The sequence below is a fragment of the Telmatherina bonti genome (genome assembly GCF_933228915.1).
Source record: "Telmatherina bonti genome assembly, chromosome: 14".
NCBI lineage: Eukaryota > Metazoa > Chordata > Actinopteri > Atheriniformes > Telmatherinidae > Telmatherina > Telmatherina bonti.
Genome location: NC_136612.1, coordinates 29,981,334 through 29,997,008, shown reverse-complemented (window position 1 = coordinate 29,997,008; position 15,675 = coordinate 29,981,334).

Sequence of the window (15,675 nt, the reverse complement as noted above, 5' to 3'; positions counted from 1 at the left end):
GCCCTGCGTCTCAGCTTCTGTTTTCCAGGTATGTCAGGTTCATCTGTTCTGAGGGGGTCACATGTTTTACAGCCCGCTGCCTCCCCACACAGTGACAGCGGGGGATCTGTGGGTGAATCTGGATGTGCGCGTGCTCTGACCACCAGCCAAGAGCAGACAAACAGAAGGAGCACTGAGGGTTTTTTTTTTTTCTTTCTTAAAGACAGATCAGGAATGTGTTTGCTGTACCTGCTCAGTGACACTGTTCTCCGTATGTCTGCTTTGTGTGTTCTGAAAAGACAGTGTGTTGGGTCACTGTGAATACAGTGAACCAGCTCAGAAGCAATATGACACCGCTCAGATGTTTTACTGCAGTTCTGCTGCATCCTGTGGCTGCCTGAGAAATCCCTCACAGGACATATTGGCTTTCTGCTCAAGACTGTTCTCCACCAAAGCGTGCTCACGTGGAGAGTTTGCATCCAGACAGATACATAATTATATGCAATTACGAATCTACAACCTCTTGCAGATGAAGATGCCACCCGTGATGGTGATGGGAATGTAAACAGAGTATATTTCAGTCTGTTTCACTCATGATTTGTTTTTGTTTTTTTTAACTGGAACCAAGTGTCTACGCCCAAAGCAAACCAGGAAATAAAGTTTCATCATAACATACTTTTCTGCTACTCTGCCAGTGTGTGAAAAGACATCCACAGCGGTGAGGATGTGACTCAGCTCAACCAAGGAGTGTTTAGTTTTGGTGTTGTTGAGTTTCAGAGGAAACACCTGTTGGGCTTGATGTCACACCTAATAAAGGCCTGTGGTTGAAAGCGCAGCATTTAGGATTTAGCATTTAGTAGAACCATCTAACCACCCTTCCTTCCTCCTTAGGAGGACTTTGTGGCTTGTTAAACAGTAGATTTCACAGTGACGTCAGCTTTGTATGAGGCATCTGACCCTCATTCTGTTTGTAGGAGTCGTGCCTTACAGGATGGGATCTGGACTCACCTTTTGAGAGTGTGAATAAATGACAGATGTGTCCATTTCAGTTCAAGAGCTTATTCTGATCAGACGTGCTCATCCTGCAATATGTCAGGGTCCCAGACATCGCTAAAGTTGCTTTCCTAGATGTGCTAGATGGGCTTTTCTATAGTGAAAAACAAACAATCTGATTTACTCAAATGAGCATGATTGCATCCTTGTTCAGTATATTATTGTTGTTACTTTAAATTTTTTTTAAATCAACAAAAACATACACAGAAGTATTTTATGTGTGGAGAATCAGCAGCATCCGTGTTGCAGGGAGCAGCGGTTAAATTAATGGTGTCCCTCACTTCCACATATATCATAGTCCAGGATGTCATGCTTTTTACTGTGGACCCAGCTGCATGATAAATGCAAATAACCACAGAGTGCACCCCTCCTACACACCTTTCTGTGTGGAGTTGGGATCTGGGAAGTGAATATCTGCGTTCCTATTTAAACCTTCAGTCTGACATCACACACACTTTATGCTGTGATTGACCAGTTCAGTCAAGATGTAAAAGGAATCAGGTTTTTCTCTTCTTTAACAATCCTGTGTTGAGAAAGTGAGACCCTATAATATTTAACAAATATGTTAAGTAACTACATAAATTTACTTCCTGCATCACCAGTTGTAGGAAAAGTAAGCGTTGCTAGGTGACTGAAAAAACATCCAGGGAGCAGATACTGTTTCCAGCTGCTGACTTGGGTGAGCCTGTTAAGCTTCGGAGGAAAGCCCTGGAATTATTTGTACTGAGACGTCAAGCAACAACGAAGGAGTGGGTTCATTAGATGTGCAATCATAATAATACCTTTCTGCTTCATGACCAAAGGGCTTTATGGAGGGTTCAGGTGCATCCAGGAGCTTCACCTGAACAGTGGCCTCTTTAAGGTTCCTTTCTGGATAAATAAATAGCCATTTGATAGTCTGTTGGCAAGAATCACAAATAGACTCACAAAAAGTTTATTGACCTCTGCAAAATATCTGTCTCTCAAGATGAAATTATTTTTCAGATCAGGGAGCATCGCCTCACATATTTATTATTGCTTAACCCATCAAACAGACAAGAAGGAACATAAAGTGAAAGAAAAGTTGAAAGACAGCTTCCTCCAGACTGGACTCATGGTTTCATGAATGTGTCTGACCGACAACACATACACTACAATTTAGTTCTCAGGTAAAATTGGTATTATTTCTCCATATAATCACACACAATATTATATTTTTCTGCTCCATTAAGGTTGATATCAAATTCATCAAAGCCAAAGTTCTGAACTTTGTATTTATTTTATTTATTTATTTCTTACATGGTCATACAAAAGGTAAAACAAGACTTTGCAAAAAAAAAAAAAAAAAACAGAACACCATGCTTGAAAAGGAGCAGAAAAAAGAAAATTTCTTGTAATATCTGCCCCCCCCCCCTTTTTTTTTTTTTTTTTTTTAAAGAAAACATAACGTACCAATAGATGGTTATTGGTTTTCTTCGCGATACTCAATGAAAGAAGACAAAAAAAAATCATTATCATAGCATAACATGCCATATGTCTTAGGTTGTTCACTTTATACATGAATATTCTTCCACATTTTAACTGCTTGTTATAATTTCCACACAATAAATTAAATTTCTCATACATATAGCTATGTACAATCACATAGATGTATATACATACATACATGCGCATATATAAATATGCACACATGAAGCATGTACATATATTGTGACAACATGGTTAAAATAGACTTAAACCACTTATAAGGATCATTTTTATACTCTTTTCCATTCTCTTATTTAAAAACTGCTAAAGTTATCCATAATCTTCATTAATATGCATTTAATTTCTAGTTTACTTCTAGAAATTAAATGCTTGAAGATTACCTTGGTATTCGTAAGATTTATTATAAGCAGTCAGCGGTCCTGATCCGTGCCTCCACCTTGACCTCTCCTATACTATTAAATATACACAATATAAAAGTTGTATGGCTGAAAACAAAGCTTTGAACATCCGAGCACAATGGATGAGAGGAAAAACTGTCAGATGAAAAGTCTGGAATTTGGACCTGCTTTGATTTTGGGCAACGCTTGTGTCTTTCCTATAAATTGCTCTTTAAGTCACAAAGAAAAGTCTGGCTTCGTAGAAATGGATAGTAAACATGAGTCATTGAGGCACAGCACCCAAGGGGGCAGTTCCTCTCACAAAAGCACACACATTCAGACAGGGTACACATGAAAGTAACAGGAAAAATAAAGGCTCAGTGGATCCAAGTACAGTCGAAGTCATTTATCACTCACCTAATGTAAGTAGCAGGAAGTTAATTTATGTGTACATAAATCAGTTTGTCAGAGTGTAAAGGGCTGATTAATGAAAACCCTGTCATGTGTCTTTATATCAATAAAACACGTGAGCATTTTGTAATTGTCAGTAAACAACAGCAAAGAAAACCTTTTTTTTTCATTATATTTAAAATGAATAATTAAGGCTTGTGTCACATAGCAGACCAGGAATTTTGAGCTGTAAAATTTCAGTGGTCATTTATCTCGTTCACATAAATATACAAGATATACGAGAATATTTTGGTTGAAAAGCTCGATGAAATGAAGCTGCAACGCTCTGAAGAGACTGATGGGACCATCTGCTTAAAAATCCATCTTTTTATTCCTGTCTTTGATCCTCTGATATGTGAGTGTAACGTACAGGACGCAGGCAGCCAGAGTTACACACACACACACACACACACACACACACACACACACACACACACACACACACACACACACACACACACACATAAAATTCAACAATGAATATGACAGTGTAAAGACGTCCTGCCAGCAGGAAACTGTGTGTTCAGTTTTGGCCCGTTTCCAGCCTTCAACATTTATATTTTCTGGTGTATATTTGCAAATGATTTGCGTCTGGTCAATGCATCTGCACTTCAGTGTGGAATCATAACAATAATTGCTGTTTTCAGATCTGTAACCAGACACAGGTGAGGTACTATCCCCTGCTTAGCAGCCTGTTTAAAACACGTGGCGTCCTGTTTTAGGGGCCCTCCCCACCAGCATCTTTCCCAATACATGCTGGGTTATAGCTTAATACAGTGACATCAGCCCAGATCTGTTACTTCAGCTGCATAAAGATAAGGAATGACTATGTAGCTATAAAATAATACCAGGGTCACACTGTTTTCAAGCTGCAGCAGAAGGTCGGGCTGTCATGAAAAACATGCAGTTTCTGCAGACTGAGCAGTGCAACATCTGCATTTCATATAGACTGGGTTTAAATACTTAAAGCGTTCCCTCAAAACTTCAGTCACGTTTCAAACAAAGTGGTGTTAACCTGTTTATTTGTTTTATTTATATGATCAGGGCTCGAACAAGAGTCAAGAAGTGACTGGATTTATGAAAAATGTTTATTCTTTACATGTAAAATAAAAAGATAGACATCAGTCTGACCAGGACAGAGAAAATCTAAACTTTTAATCATTTTCATTTTTAATCAGTTTTATTTTTTTGGCTTTTAACCCAACGTAAGACAGCTTCCGGTCAGTGTGCCTTATTTTTATTATTGGTTTTTACTTACTATTTATTTAGTTTGTTTTATTGTTTTAATTCCATATTCCTTATATGACCTTGTTTTTATGTTATTTATTTGCATTTGAACTGTTTTATTCTGTTTTTATTTTTGACGATTGTGCACAGCACTTTGTTTCAACTCTGGTTGTTTTAAAGGGCTTTTTAAATAAAGTTGAGTTGAGTTGAATTTTCTGAGGCTCTATAAAAACTGTCATTTGAATGTTGATCTGCTTTCTTATTTCTTCATTTTCTTTTGCTTTATTGGAACCAAAATGGGGTTAGATCCGACCTCATGTTGCAAGATGTTTAAACCAGTGGTATTTAAGGGTTTAACTCATGAACAGTTTTTATTGTTTAAAAGGTGTTTTACACCTTATAAATGACTTTCATTTAAAGTTTGCAGTGATAAATGACCAACACGGGTCAAAAACCTTATGATCACCCTTTCTTACTCTCAGACTGTCTGATATCGCCGCTGTTTGACAAAACTGGCATTTGAGTATTAAAGAAAATAATATAACTGTAAAAATGGCACATTGCATATAGTTGCTTATTATAAAGTGTTATTATTATTGTTGAACTGTATTTGCCTCATCCCATATCTGCACATTGCTGTGCTGAGGCACCAGTAAGACATCTACTGAAAGACAAAGTAGTCATTTTTGCTGCAGGAAGAATAAGACCTGATTGCTTGAGCAAAGTCTATGCGTCATTTAACCCACATCCAGCCACTGATGTCAATAATTATACATATCCCATTTCTGTGTGGACATTTTTTCATGTGGACATGGACGTGTCCTTTCCTTCAAACAGGACCATCTTCTTTTCATTTTGTCAAACTGATGAAATAATGTGTCAGAGTGCTGCAGAAAAGCTTGTAATTGTTTTTTCTTTGTTTGTTTTATTATAATAGCACCTCATTGTCACCTTATTACCATTTTAATTATCAGAGAAACTCTGTTAACATCTGACTTGAGTATTATAGCAAATTCCAGCTTTTCCCCACAGATTATCTTAATTAGATTTGTCAGAAGTAGAAAGTATTTGGAAAAAAAATGGCCTTTTCTGCTTTTTATTCCAAGGATTTGGTGAGAAGTTTGTTACATACTGTTGTAGTCAATATTTTTTGTTTATATCAGCAGATCTGCCCATAAGTCAGCTCATACAATGTGGAAATGATTCACTGTGTCTTTACTTTCAGTGAGAAAACATGTCTATATCTCCAGGCAAACATGTCAGTGATTCCTCACCTACAATAAGACTGAAAATGTCCTCAGGTTTTGCCAGCATGACACATTGGCTGCAGCAGTAATTGATGCCAGGAGCAAACATTGCCCCTTTCCCAGGTGACAAAATCCTCACATGGAGGTGTAATGCGCTGCCAAACGTACATTTCGCAGGCCTAGGATCAACGTATGTGTCAGACAGATGTGTTTTCACTTTGCTGTGCCTTAAATACCATGAGGTTGTGTTTCCTTCTTCGTTCTTCTGCTACACATTTTGATTCTTTTCATTTTCTTCATTTTCAACCCACACAATTATTTTAAATTTAATCATTAAACATTTTTTTTCTGGGCTGGTTTTTTTTCTATTATTTTCTACCTCTTAAAAAAGACAACAGCTTTGGAATAGACTTATAATGGACTTGGCAGGATGTTACAACACAGTTTCTTCATTCCTCCTCCTCCTCACAGGAAAGCGAAGACAGGATCGTTCTGTTATCCACTGGAAAGGAAGTACTTCTTATCTGTTTTTAGTCCTTCTTACTTCTTCACGGTGGCACTTCAGTAAACTACAATAATCCCCTGAATGGACGAGCTGCTTCGCTCTGTGTCTTGTGATGAAGTTTAGATAGGATTATGTGATTTTAAACCTTGACATTATTCTCTGCATTTTAAGGTACTTAAAACACCTGAGTAGATAAATGTTATGCAAATCGGATACACTTTCATTTAAAAAACTGCTGCCACATTTGCTATTTACGCAAACAGAAGCACTGCAACATCTGCATTAATAGCCTTGCAAAGCGGCATGTTTTCCATTGCAGGCATAATGTTCTGATATTAGAGCCGTTACATGTCATTGATAAGGTGAAACTTCCTCATTTCTGGTTTTATCTGCTGTTTATGAGCGTCTTCTGATCGCGTCATGTGCTAAACAAGAGATGAAAGGATGAGCCAGTAGTGACGAAGTGATGAATAGATTTAGCAGTAAAAATAGAGCCGTTCACCGAGAACAATCTGCAGATGTGTATTGACAGCCAAGTTGTGAAACTGGAGGAATACAATTAGTTGGATGGAAGATATTGAGCTGCAGTCATACATAACCTGATCCTCCTCCTCCTCTAACTTCCTATGAGCATCCTTTTACTACCAGAATGTGATCTGGACTTCTACAAACAGCTCCGTTACATAGAATAATACTAAATAATGAGAGCTTTAATTGCCTCTTGCTCATGAAGATTTGTGCACACGTTTTGGTATTTCCTCATCTTGATTTGATTGTATTACTGCGAGCGACGCTGATATAGTAATGTGTGTACTTGTGCACGTGTTTGTTCAGTGTGTAGTCATCTTGCATTTCCATCCCATCATGCTTTCTGTCTCATTGGCAGTGATCAAAGGCCATAACTGGCCATGTTCACTCAACCAGCACACATGGCTGATTTTTAATGTCCTGGAAATCCTCAACACACAGACTAAATAAACATTGTGAGTTTGAGTGAGTCTGTGTATGTAGCTCAAGGAGTCCATGCTTATATAAGAGTGTATATAATGCACTGTGTATAATGTCCATTTACCATCATTCTTGGCTTTAAACACAAAATCTGTATTCATTTGCTTGCTTTCTGTTCCTGTTCTTGTTTTTTTCCATTATCTCATTTTGCTAAAGGCACCATCAAATATCTGTCCATTCACGGCATGCATCTAAATATCCTCTTTACATCCCTTTAGGTTGTTGTCATTCAAGCCAGAGCTCAGGCTTCTCCACTCAACCATTCATTTTCTTCCCCGGGCAAAGGACCACTGGCAGCAGCGTCAAACGGCTTCAAGCGAATAAAGTCAGCCATCCGCGTATAACGTTAAAGACTGTATCAAAACAGACTTTATTCATGGATCTTGCGAGGTATAAAATGACCTCTATTACTGTGTTAATGTGTCACAGCAAAAAAGCACTTTATCACTTTCAGCCTCTCAGTAAATGGCTGAAAGTTTGGCTTGTAAGGCCTGAAACTAAAGACACTTACAGTGTGACTCATCATCGCCCTGCGATAGGAGCAGGATCATAAAACCATTTCTGCATGAGTTAGTTTTATTTTATTGCAGTATATGTGAGAGCAAGACGATGTAAAGCCATGCAGCTGATTACATGAACAGAACAAAGATCTTTACTCCCAGAATGGCAGGATGAAGCCACAACAGGACACCTTGCACCACAAAACATTTACTTTACATTGTCAGAAAATAAGCAAAAAGCATGTTTTTATTTGATTATTAATGGCATACTGATTAGATCCAAGTGTGAAATATTACAATTTTACAATAAATCCTCCAAAACTGCTTCCACTCATTTCCTTGAGAGACTCAGCTTACAGATATTTTTTCATGTAATGGCATTCAGACCTGTGTTGATGCATATGTCATTACATAAACCTGCACTTTTCATGCATCTGACATGTTCAGCAATGTAGATTTAACCACAAAAGCCTGTAAAGAAGAACAAGAACCATCCTGCACAATGTTTTAGTTCCCTCTAACAAGTTATTTTTCACCTTTCTCCTCTTCCTGTCACTGACAGATGGTTACGGTAAGACTACTTTTCTGTTACCATTTCTGACACATTCAGCAGACTGACAAAAGAAACATAAAAATATATGAATGATCAGAATTTATCAGGAAATCATCCGTGTTAAAATACACTGATGCTTTGCATCCATTCATCCATCCATTTTCTTATCCAGGGTCGTGTCGGGGGGGCAGCTGCAGCCTGCGGAGGGAAGCCCAGACTTCCTTCTCCCCGACTACATTTAACAGCTCTTCAGGGGGGGATCCTGAGACATTCCCAGGCCAGCTGAGAGATTTAGTCCCTCTAGTCTCTCCTCCCTGACATGCCAGAACCACCTCATGCTTTGCAGTGTTTTGAAAAATATACAGAAATATAGATCTTTTAGAGCCCTTTTGACATTACTTTGGTGTATATATGAAGGAGTTACTTTGGGTCTGGCTTTGAGAGTATTGGTTTCAAATTATTTCAGTCAGATTTGCTAATTTACATGCGTTGTCACACTAACAGAAAATCATTTGGCTTTCTTGTCATATAAACACACTCCGGCCTCTGTCTTTATAGCAAAGTAAGGAAATCAATAAAAGCAACAAACAAACAGGGGCACACAGTTGCCACCTGTTCCATATGCATTATTACTGACAGTCTCCAAGTAGCGATAAAGGTTTTGACAGGCAGCATCTTCCCTGGAGCCTCGAGGCTGGACTGGAACTTGCATTGTACTGCGACTGCACTGACTTTACCTTTTACAGTTTACCGTCCTTACCATCTTCATTAGGACTCATCACACACAGAGAAAGAGGAAGTACAGCTGGAAGGGCATTTGATGTTGCAGCAGTTTAGTCATAGACCAAAGTTCTGAAAAAGTTGGTATCTTGACCTTGTGAACGGCCATCCATGTGTTTACAATTCACCACACAGGAGGAATAATTATATCCATTTTCATGGCAGTCCAACCTAAAGCTGTCAAGGTAAATATACTCAGCTTTTTACAATGTTGTTAAGGCGAACAGAGAGAAATGCAGCGTCTTTCAAAATGTAGCATGAGTTGAAATACTTTTAAAAATCTCACATTTAAAGTAATGGAGCGACTGAAAAACCAGTACTGCTCACCGCAGTCATATACACAGACAGACGTGCATTTCTAAGACATGTTCATATTCTCCATGGTATATATCTTATTTAAGTGCTGTTGACATGATGAAGTGATGAAATGCTGTGATGGCATTTTACCTCAATATCCACAGTTTGCAGCCAAACACATGAAGGTGAAACCGACTTCAGGGTCAAACCACAAACCCAATAAGGCTGGACTGATTTAGAGAGAGCTCTCCCCTCATCTGTCTCTGTAACAGTTCTCTCATAATACCCACTTCTGAAGCAGATGGCATCGAGATTTTTAACATTCAACTGTGTTTTTTCTCTTCTGTGGCCTCGAGTTGTGGGGTTAATGATTTAACAAGTGAGACCAACTGAGAAACAGACACATTTCCAAAATGGTACTGGAATTTGGTTCACTGGTGGGTAGTCATTTCCCTTAATTGTTTCCTGAACTTTGCCCTTGAGGTTTTCCCTGAACTGGCATGTCCTGATGGGGCAGAATGACAGACATGGATTGGGAAGATGGAATAGGGGAAGCCAGTGTGTGTGTGTGTGTGTGTGTGTGTGTGTGTGCGCCCGTGGTTGCTTTGGTCTTGGCCAGGTGGTAGCAAAGCCAAATGTGGCTCATTTACTTCTGACATGCACTCCTCCATCACCTCCACACATGAAGCCTGGATTTATTCAGACTCTTCCTGAACCTTTCCAGTGAAATTGTTCCCGCAGGCTAAATGTGGCGTCGTAATGAGGTCTCAATGAGGCCAAAAGTTCCCACATCCATTTCCCATCTTTCTTAACACCGCATCGCGTCTTCAGCTCTGATACCTCTGAAGACATCTGTCCAACTTTGTCCCAAAACCAAAGACTTGGCTTCATTTTCTTCCATCCGCCTTTCACAAGATGACCCAGACCTCTCTCTACATACCTGTGTGTGTCAGCTGCTCATGAAGGTTTGAAATCTTTCAGTCCCTGACGTCCCTTTTGACTTATTAATATTTTGAAAAAGCACAACATCTATCTTTGTGTGTTTTATTTTCATCATGTTTGGAGGATTAACAGCAAGCACCCTATAATCAGATGTTCCTGGTTGCATCATAGAGGTGTGAGCTAAAGACTTGTCATCTCAAATCACAAAAAAAACATTTCAACTTGACTCCCCTGAAGACATTTTTGTTTTCCACAAAAGGTAATCTTAAGATGTTTTCTTTAATACTCTCCGTATAATTACTGAATTACCATAGAGGCTTTTTTGTTCTCAAAATCAATCAATCATTACAAACAAAGAAGGACTAAAAAAAACACACTTTTCCTGCAGAGCTGTATAACTCTTCCCATTTAATGCAAAACCTTTGCACTGTTGTTGTCCTGTTGTTGCATCCTGCAGCCATCAGCAGAGGTGATCACAGATCTAAAGTGAACATTAACGCAGTTGGCATGACTTTGTTGACTTTAGTTAACAAAAACTAGCATGCTGTTTAGAGGAGCATGCTGGGAAGGCAGCAGATCTCCTCTGTTTCTTCAGTGTGAGGAAGTAGATGGTGCCATTTTAGCTGTCTCAGAAAAGAGGAGAAAATTTGCTGGCGTGTGTTGTACATGTCACATTGAAATGATGGCACAAAGATTGTTAAGATTAGAATAACAAAATGCAATTATCCTGTAAAACTGATGAATCCAAAGTTTAAATGTAATCCATTTCTATTGATGGCCTACCATTACTATGGTTCAAAATTCAGTTGCAACCCAGTAAAAGGGCTTTATATGTTGTTTCATTAATACCCTCCAGATTTCCCAGTCAACAGCTTCTGGTGGGCTACAACATGGCATCATCGTTTAGTTTCTCTAAAAGCTCCAAATAGTCCAAATATGCAAAATCTTCAACAATCATCAGAATAAAAGCATGTATACTCATTACAACTGGACTTTTTTTTATTAGACTCTTTGGCCAGTGACCAAAAAAGTTGTTAAGAAACTCTTTACAGATAGAAAATCAGGATATTTGGATGACATTGCGTCAATGCCAACATTGCAGGCAAGAGTAATTATTTTAGTTAAGTCTTAACTCAAGAGTCAAACTTAATCAAAACCAGGAAAGATACGAGACCAAATGTCATGAAAGTATGCATTGAATTAAGTTGTGTGGGTATGGAAGGTGAAACCCTAATCTTTTACTGTATAATAAAGCAAGAAACCACAACAACGAACCTATTTACATAGTTTTCTTGTCTAAAACTAACAAAGTGGAAACTGAATCTTAAAATAATATCCCTGTAAAAAGTTTGAGCCAAACCGAAATGAACCTCAGTCTCCTGGGGGAAAGTCCAGCGTCAAATTCATGAGATTTTCCACAAATTTATCCAACAAAAACAGAAACTTGTGAAATAAACACAACTGAACTCTACAAAGAAAGCAAGTTTTACTGTTAACAAAAATAATAATCCCTTTAATACCCTTCCCACTGCCACTCCCTGTGGCACCAAACCCTCGTTCTGTTGTTTTACCCTCTGTGATTGCAGCCAATACAACAATGTTCTAATCATCTGGTGCAGCTGCTTCTGTACATATCCTCGGCGTTCACAGACTATCAATCTATCAGACTTTTTAATGGGCTGTACGAAGCAGAAACGTTGAGTCCTCCCACTGAGGTGAACATATCAACACTGCACCATGTAGCAGACATCACCCTGTGGGACATCAGCTTATCAGAGCACGACCAAAAAAAGTGGAGGATGGATGGTATTTTTCACACCAGATCTAAATTTCCCTCCTTTTCCACACTTTCCATCCTGGTTCCCAGCCTCTGTTCATCTCTCTGCCCGACTTTCTTTTTCCACCTGGAAAAATAGTGGGCAGTGAAACGTGATACAGGGCAGCGGGTGGGGGGGTCGTGCTGGTCGCTCTGCTGTCCCACTAATGGAGATGAATGTGGGTTGAGAATTGTCTCCTGAACAGCCTCCACAATACAGAGAGAGAGAGGAGACGAGCAGATCCATTTCTCCTGCTCCTACTCCCTCTTTATAGACCTCCTGTAATGAGTGGGGCGGGATGAGCACGTGCAATTTGATTTGAGAGAAGGAGGAGAGAACGTGAGATGGAGACCTGCAGAGAGAATGGGATGGCAGAGAGATAGAGAAGAGAGAAAGGGCGAAGCAGCGGGAGAACAGACCGGAGGAATGACATGCTGACAACAGAGGAAGATAGATGATAAGGAGAGTAGATTGAAGGAGTAATGATGTCCATAGAGGCTTAATGCAAAAAGAAAGAAAAAGTGTCAAGATGTACTGATGGAGAAAAAGTGAGCATGACTGCAGACAAATCAACTATAATTCTTCCAGGGAGACCATCATCAAAATGTCACTGTTGTGTTCCTGCCTCTGCACAGCCGCACTGGGGAGGAAAAAAACCACCAGACACAACACTGTGTGTTTTAAACTCTTGTTGATGATAAGAAAAGCCAGACCTTCATGGTGGTCATAGAGGTTGGTCTTACTTCTCCTCGGTTGGCATGAGATTTGTAAATTCTCATTATTGATTAGATTTTTGTATGTGTAAAGTGATTTAGGGGTTTGGTTGGTGGTTCTTTAAACAGGTTTCAGTGTTCCTGCTTGCTGTAGCATCAAAGTTGTTTTGACGCTAAAAGCACTGATGGAAATGAGGTATTTTGTGAACATATTTTAAAAGTGAACTGCAGATAGTTGACCCGACGGATGAACTGTCTGGCTGGAAAAACATCAAACTTCACTCAGAAAACATCAACTTTTCCTTGTGAACCCAGGTGTTATTTTTAGCTTGACCTTTGATTCTTGCTTGACATTTAATTTATAGACAGCAACTGGTTGTTTGTGCTTAATTTGGAGCAGGAAGGTTAAAAGAAAATGAGAAATCTTTACTAAAAGAGAGAAATTTGTGCCCCTGTTCATCATTATGCCTTATGTGATAGCTAAATATAAAAACCCCTTTAACAAGTGCTTTTAGTTCACAAACTGTCTAATGAGGATGTGCAATATGTGACGGTCATTTTAGATTTTGATTAAATATTTAATTTATGAATTCACTCATTTTGCAAGTTTTGAAACTGTCCTCCCGCTCTCAGGATCTTGAACTACCACAAGTATTTCACTTGTCTGGGTATTTTATTGAGGATTTTTCAGCTGCTTGTCTCACAAGGGTTTGTGCTACCACCAACTTGCAAAGCGGTGTAATGCAGCTCTATAAAACAGAAACAGGCAGTGATGAATGAACACAATGATCTAAACTTGAAGGCATTCAGGTCTCAGATCTTTCCATATCAGACGGAAAAGGAACCCTCATCAAACAGTAACTAAAAGTTACCAGCTGTCCGAGTGTTGCCTCTCATTTATGACACCAGCCTTAACACAGTTCACTGTTTCCCCTGCCAGACTCCCATTAGCTTCTACAATCTGCTGATGAGCGTGTCTGTCTGAGAGTTGAAGGCTCTTGATAAAGTCAAGGGGTAAAATCAAATAAAACGGCTGAATGGAAACAACAGTGCCCCTCTGTTTTCTCAAGTGAGAAAAAAAGACTGAATCAACCTCCTGTGTTCAACTACTGTCAGATTATTGGAGTGTTTTGGGGACAAACTGGGTTGGAAAGACACATTGAGTCTCTGGTATCAAAGACACAGAGGTAATTTCAACATTTTAAGAGTTTATTGCTTCAACAAGAGGCTGCCTTTTGCATTTATGTTTATTTTAAATATGTCACATCCCATGATGACTTTTAGAAAACCTTTTTATGATTGTGGGTATGTTTGGATCTACATTGCAAAATATTGCCAAGGAGCTTAAGTTGAAGTCATTTTTAGGTGTACAGAAAGATGTTTATGTTATTTTATGTTCAAAATGCTTATTATTGTCTTCATACTGTTATTTAAGTACGTCGTCTTAAAGCTGTGGAGAGTGGCAAAATCAAAAGTCCATGACAGAAAAAGTATATGTTTCATCATAGACTGTGTTTCTTTTTGTTTCTAATCCTTTTACTGAAATAAGTTTTTATTCTCTTACAATGATCCATTTATATCTACAGTATTTACCATAGCTTCACATGCATGGCAGCTGGCATGTTTTTGCCAGCACTTTGACTACAGTGTCTCTGAAAGGACAAACAGGAGTATGTGTGACGGAGAACTCCCTGAGCTTTAGGACTGCATTAAGGGCTTTGGTTGATAGATTCTAGAGCGCCGTTTCGGATGAGTCTTGCCTAAAAAGGCACATAGAAGAAGACATCGCACATGTTTGTAATTTTGTAGTAATTACTTGGATCCACGAAGATTCAATCATGTTTATGTGCGCAAGAATTTTGGCCTCTGAAGGCCACCATCCATCACAACTATGCATGAAGTCATCTGGGTGAAAGAATTGCTAGATGCAAGTCATTTCACCCTGTACCTTTAAGGTCCCCTTTTTTGACAAGCCAAGTCTCCTCTGATTGGTCAGCAAATTGATCAGTAATAGCTGACGGAAAAATAGTTGAATTTCTTCAACTATTAAAATAGTAGAAAGAAATCACCTCCAGGCATTTGTTCCAAAATCTATCTTTCACTTCTTTGGAAAATATGATGAGATTCAGAGAAAATGATGGGTTAAAGTCAGACACACTTCGGCAAAGATGACCACACAGGTATGAGAAAACCAAACTATGCTGCGATGCAGTTCTGCAGCACTGAAACTAAAGCTGTTCTATAATACTACACTAAAAGAGTATTTAGTTGCTTTACATTATAGGATCTGATCATGTTACATAGAGGTTATATGTGTCATTTAATATGAAGTAATACTTTCAGTGTTTGTTATGAAGAAAGAAAAAGACATGAAGGCAAAACATGTCAACGCACGCTGCTCACGTTCGTTCTATTTAAACACATGCATCACACTTACTGTATTGTGACCTTCAGGTTGAATATTAAGTCCACAACAAGTTTTATCTGTTTTCTTTCCTAAAAGACAGTCCAAAGTGTCCTAAGCTAAAGGACATAATAGAGGAAACTCAAACTTTTTTTTAGAACTCAGAAAGCTTTCATGAAAGCTGCTTCTCAGGTACTTCTAGGGTATTTCAGTGAGCTTCTGTTTGACAAGTCCTGTCCGTTAATAGGCATAGTGATAGTAATAAGCAATCTTGTCATTAAGTGGAGGTGGTACATTACATGGTGAAATATTCTTCATATAACCGTATCTATATGTTTTTAATTCTCTGTTGTCAT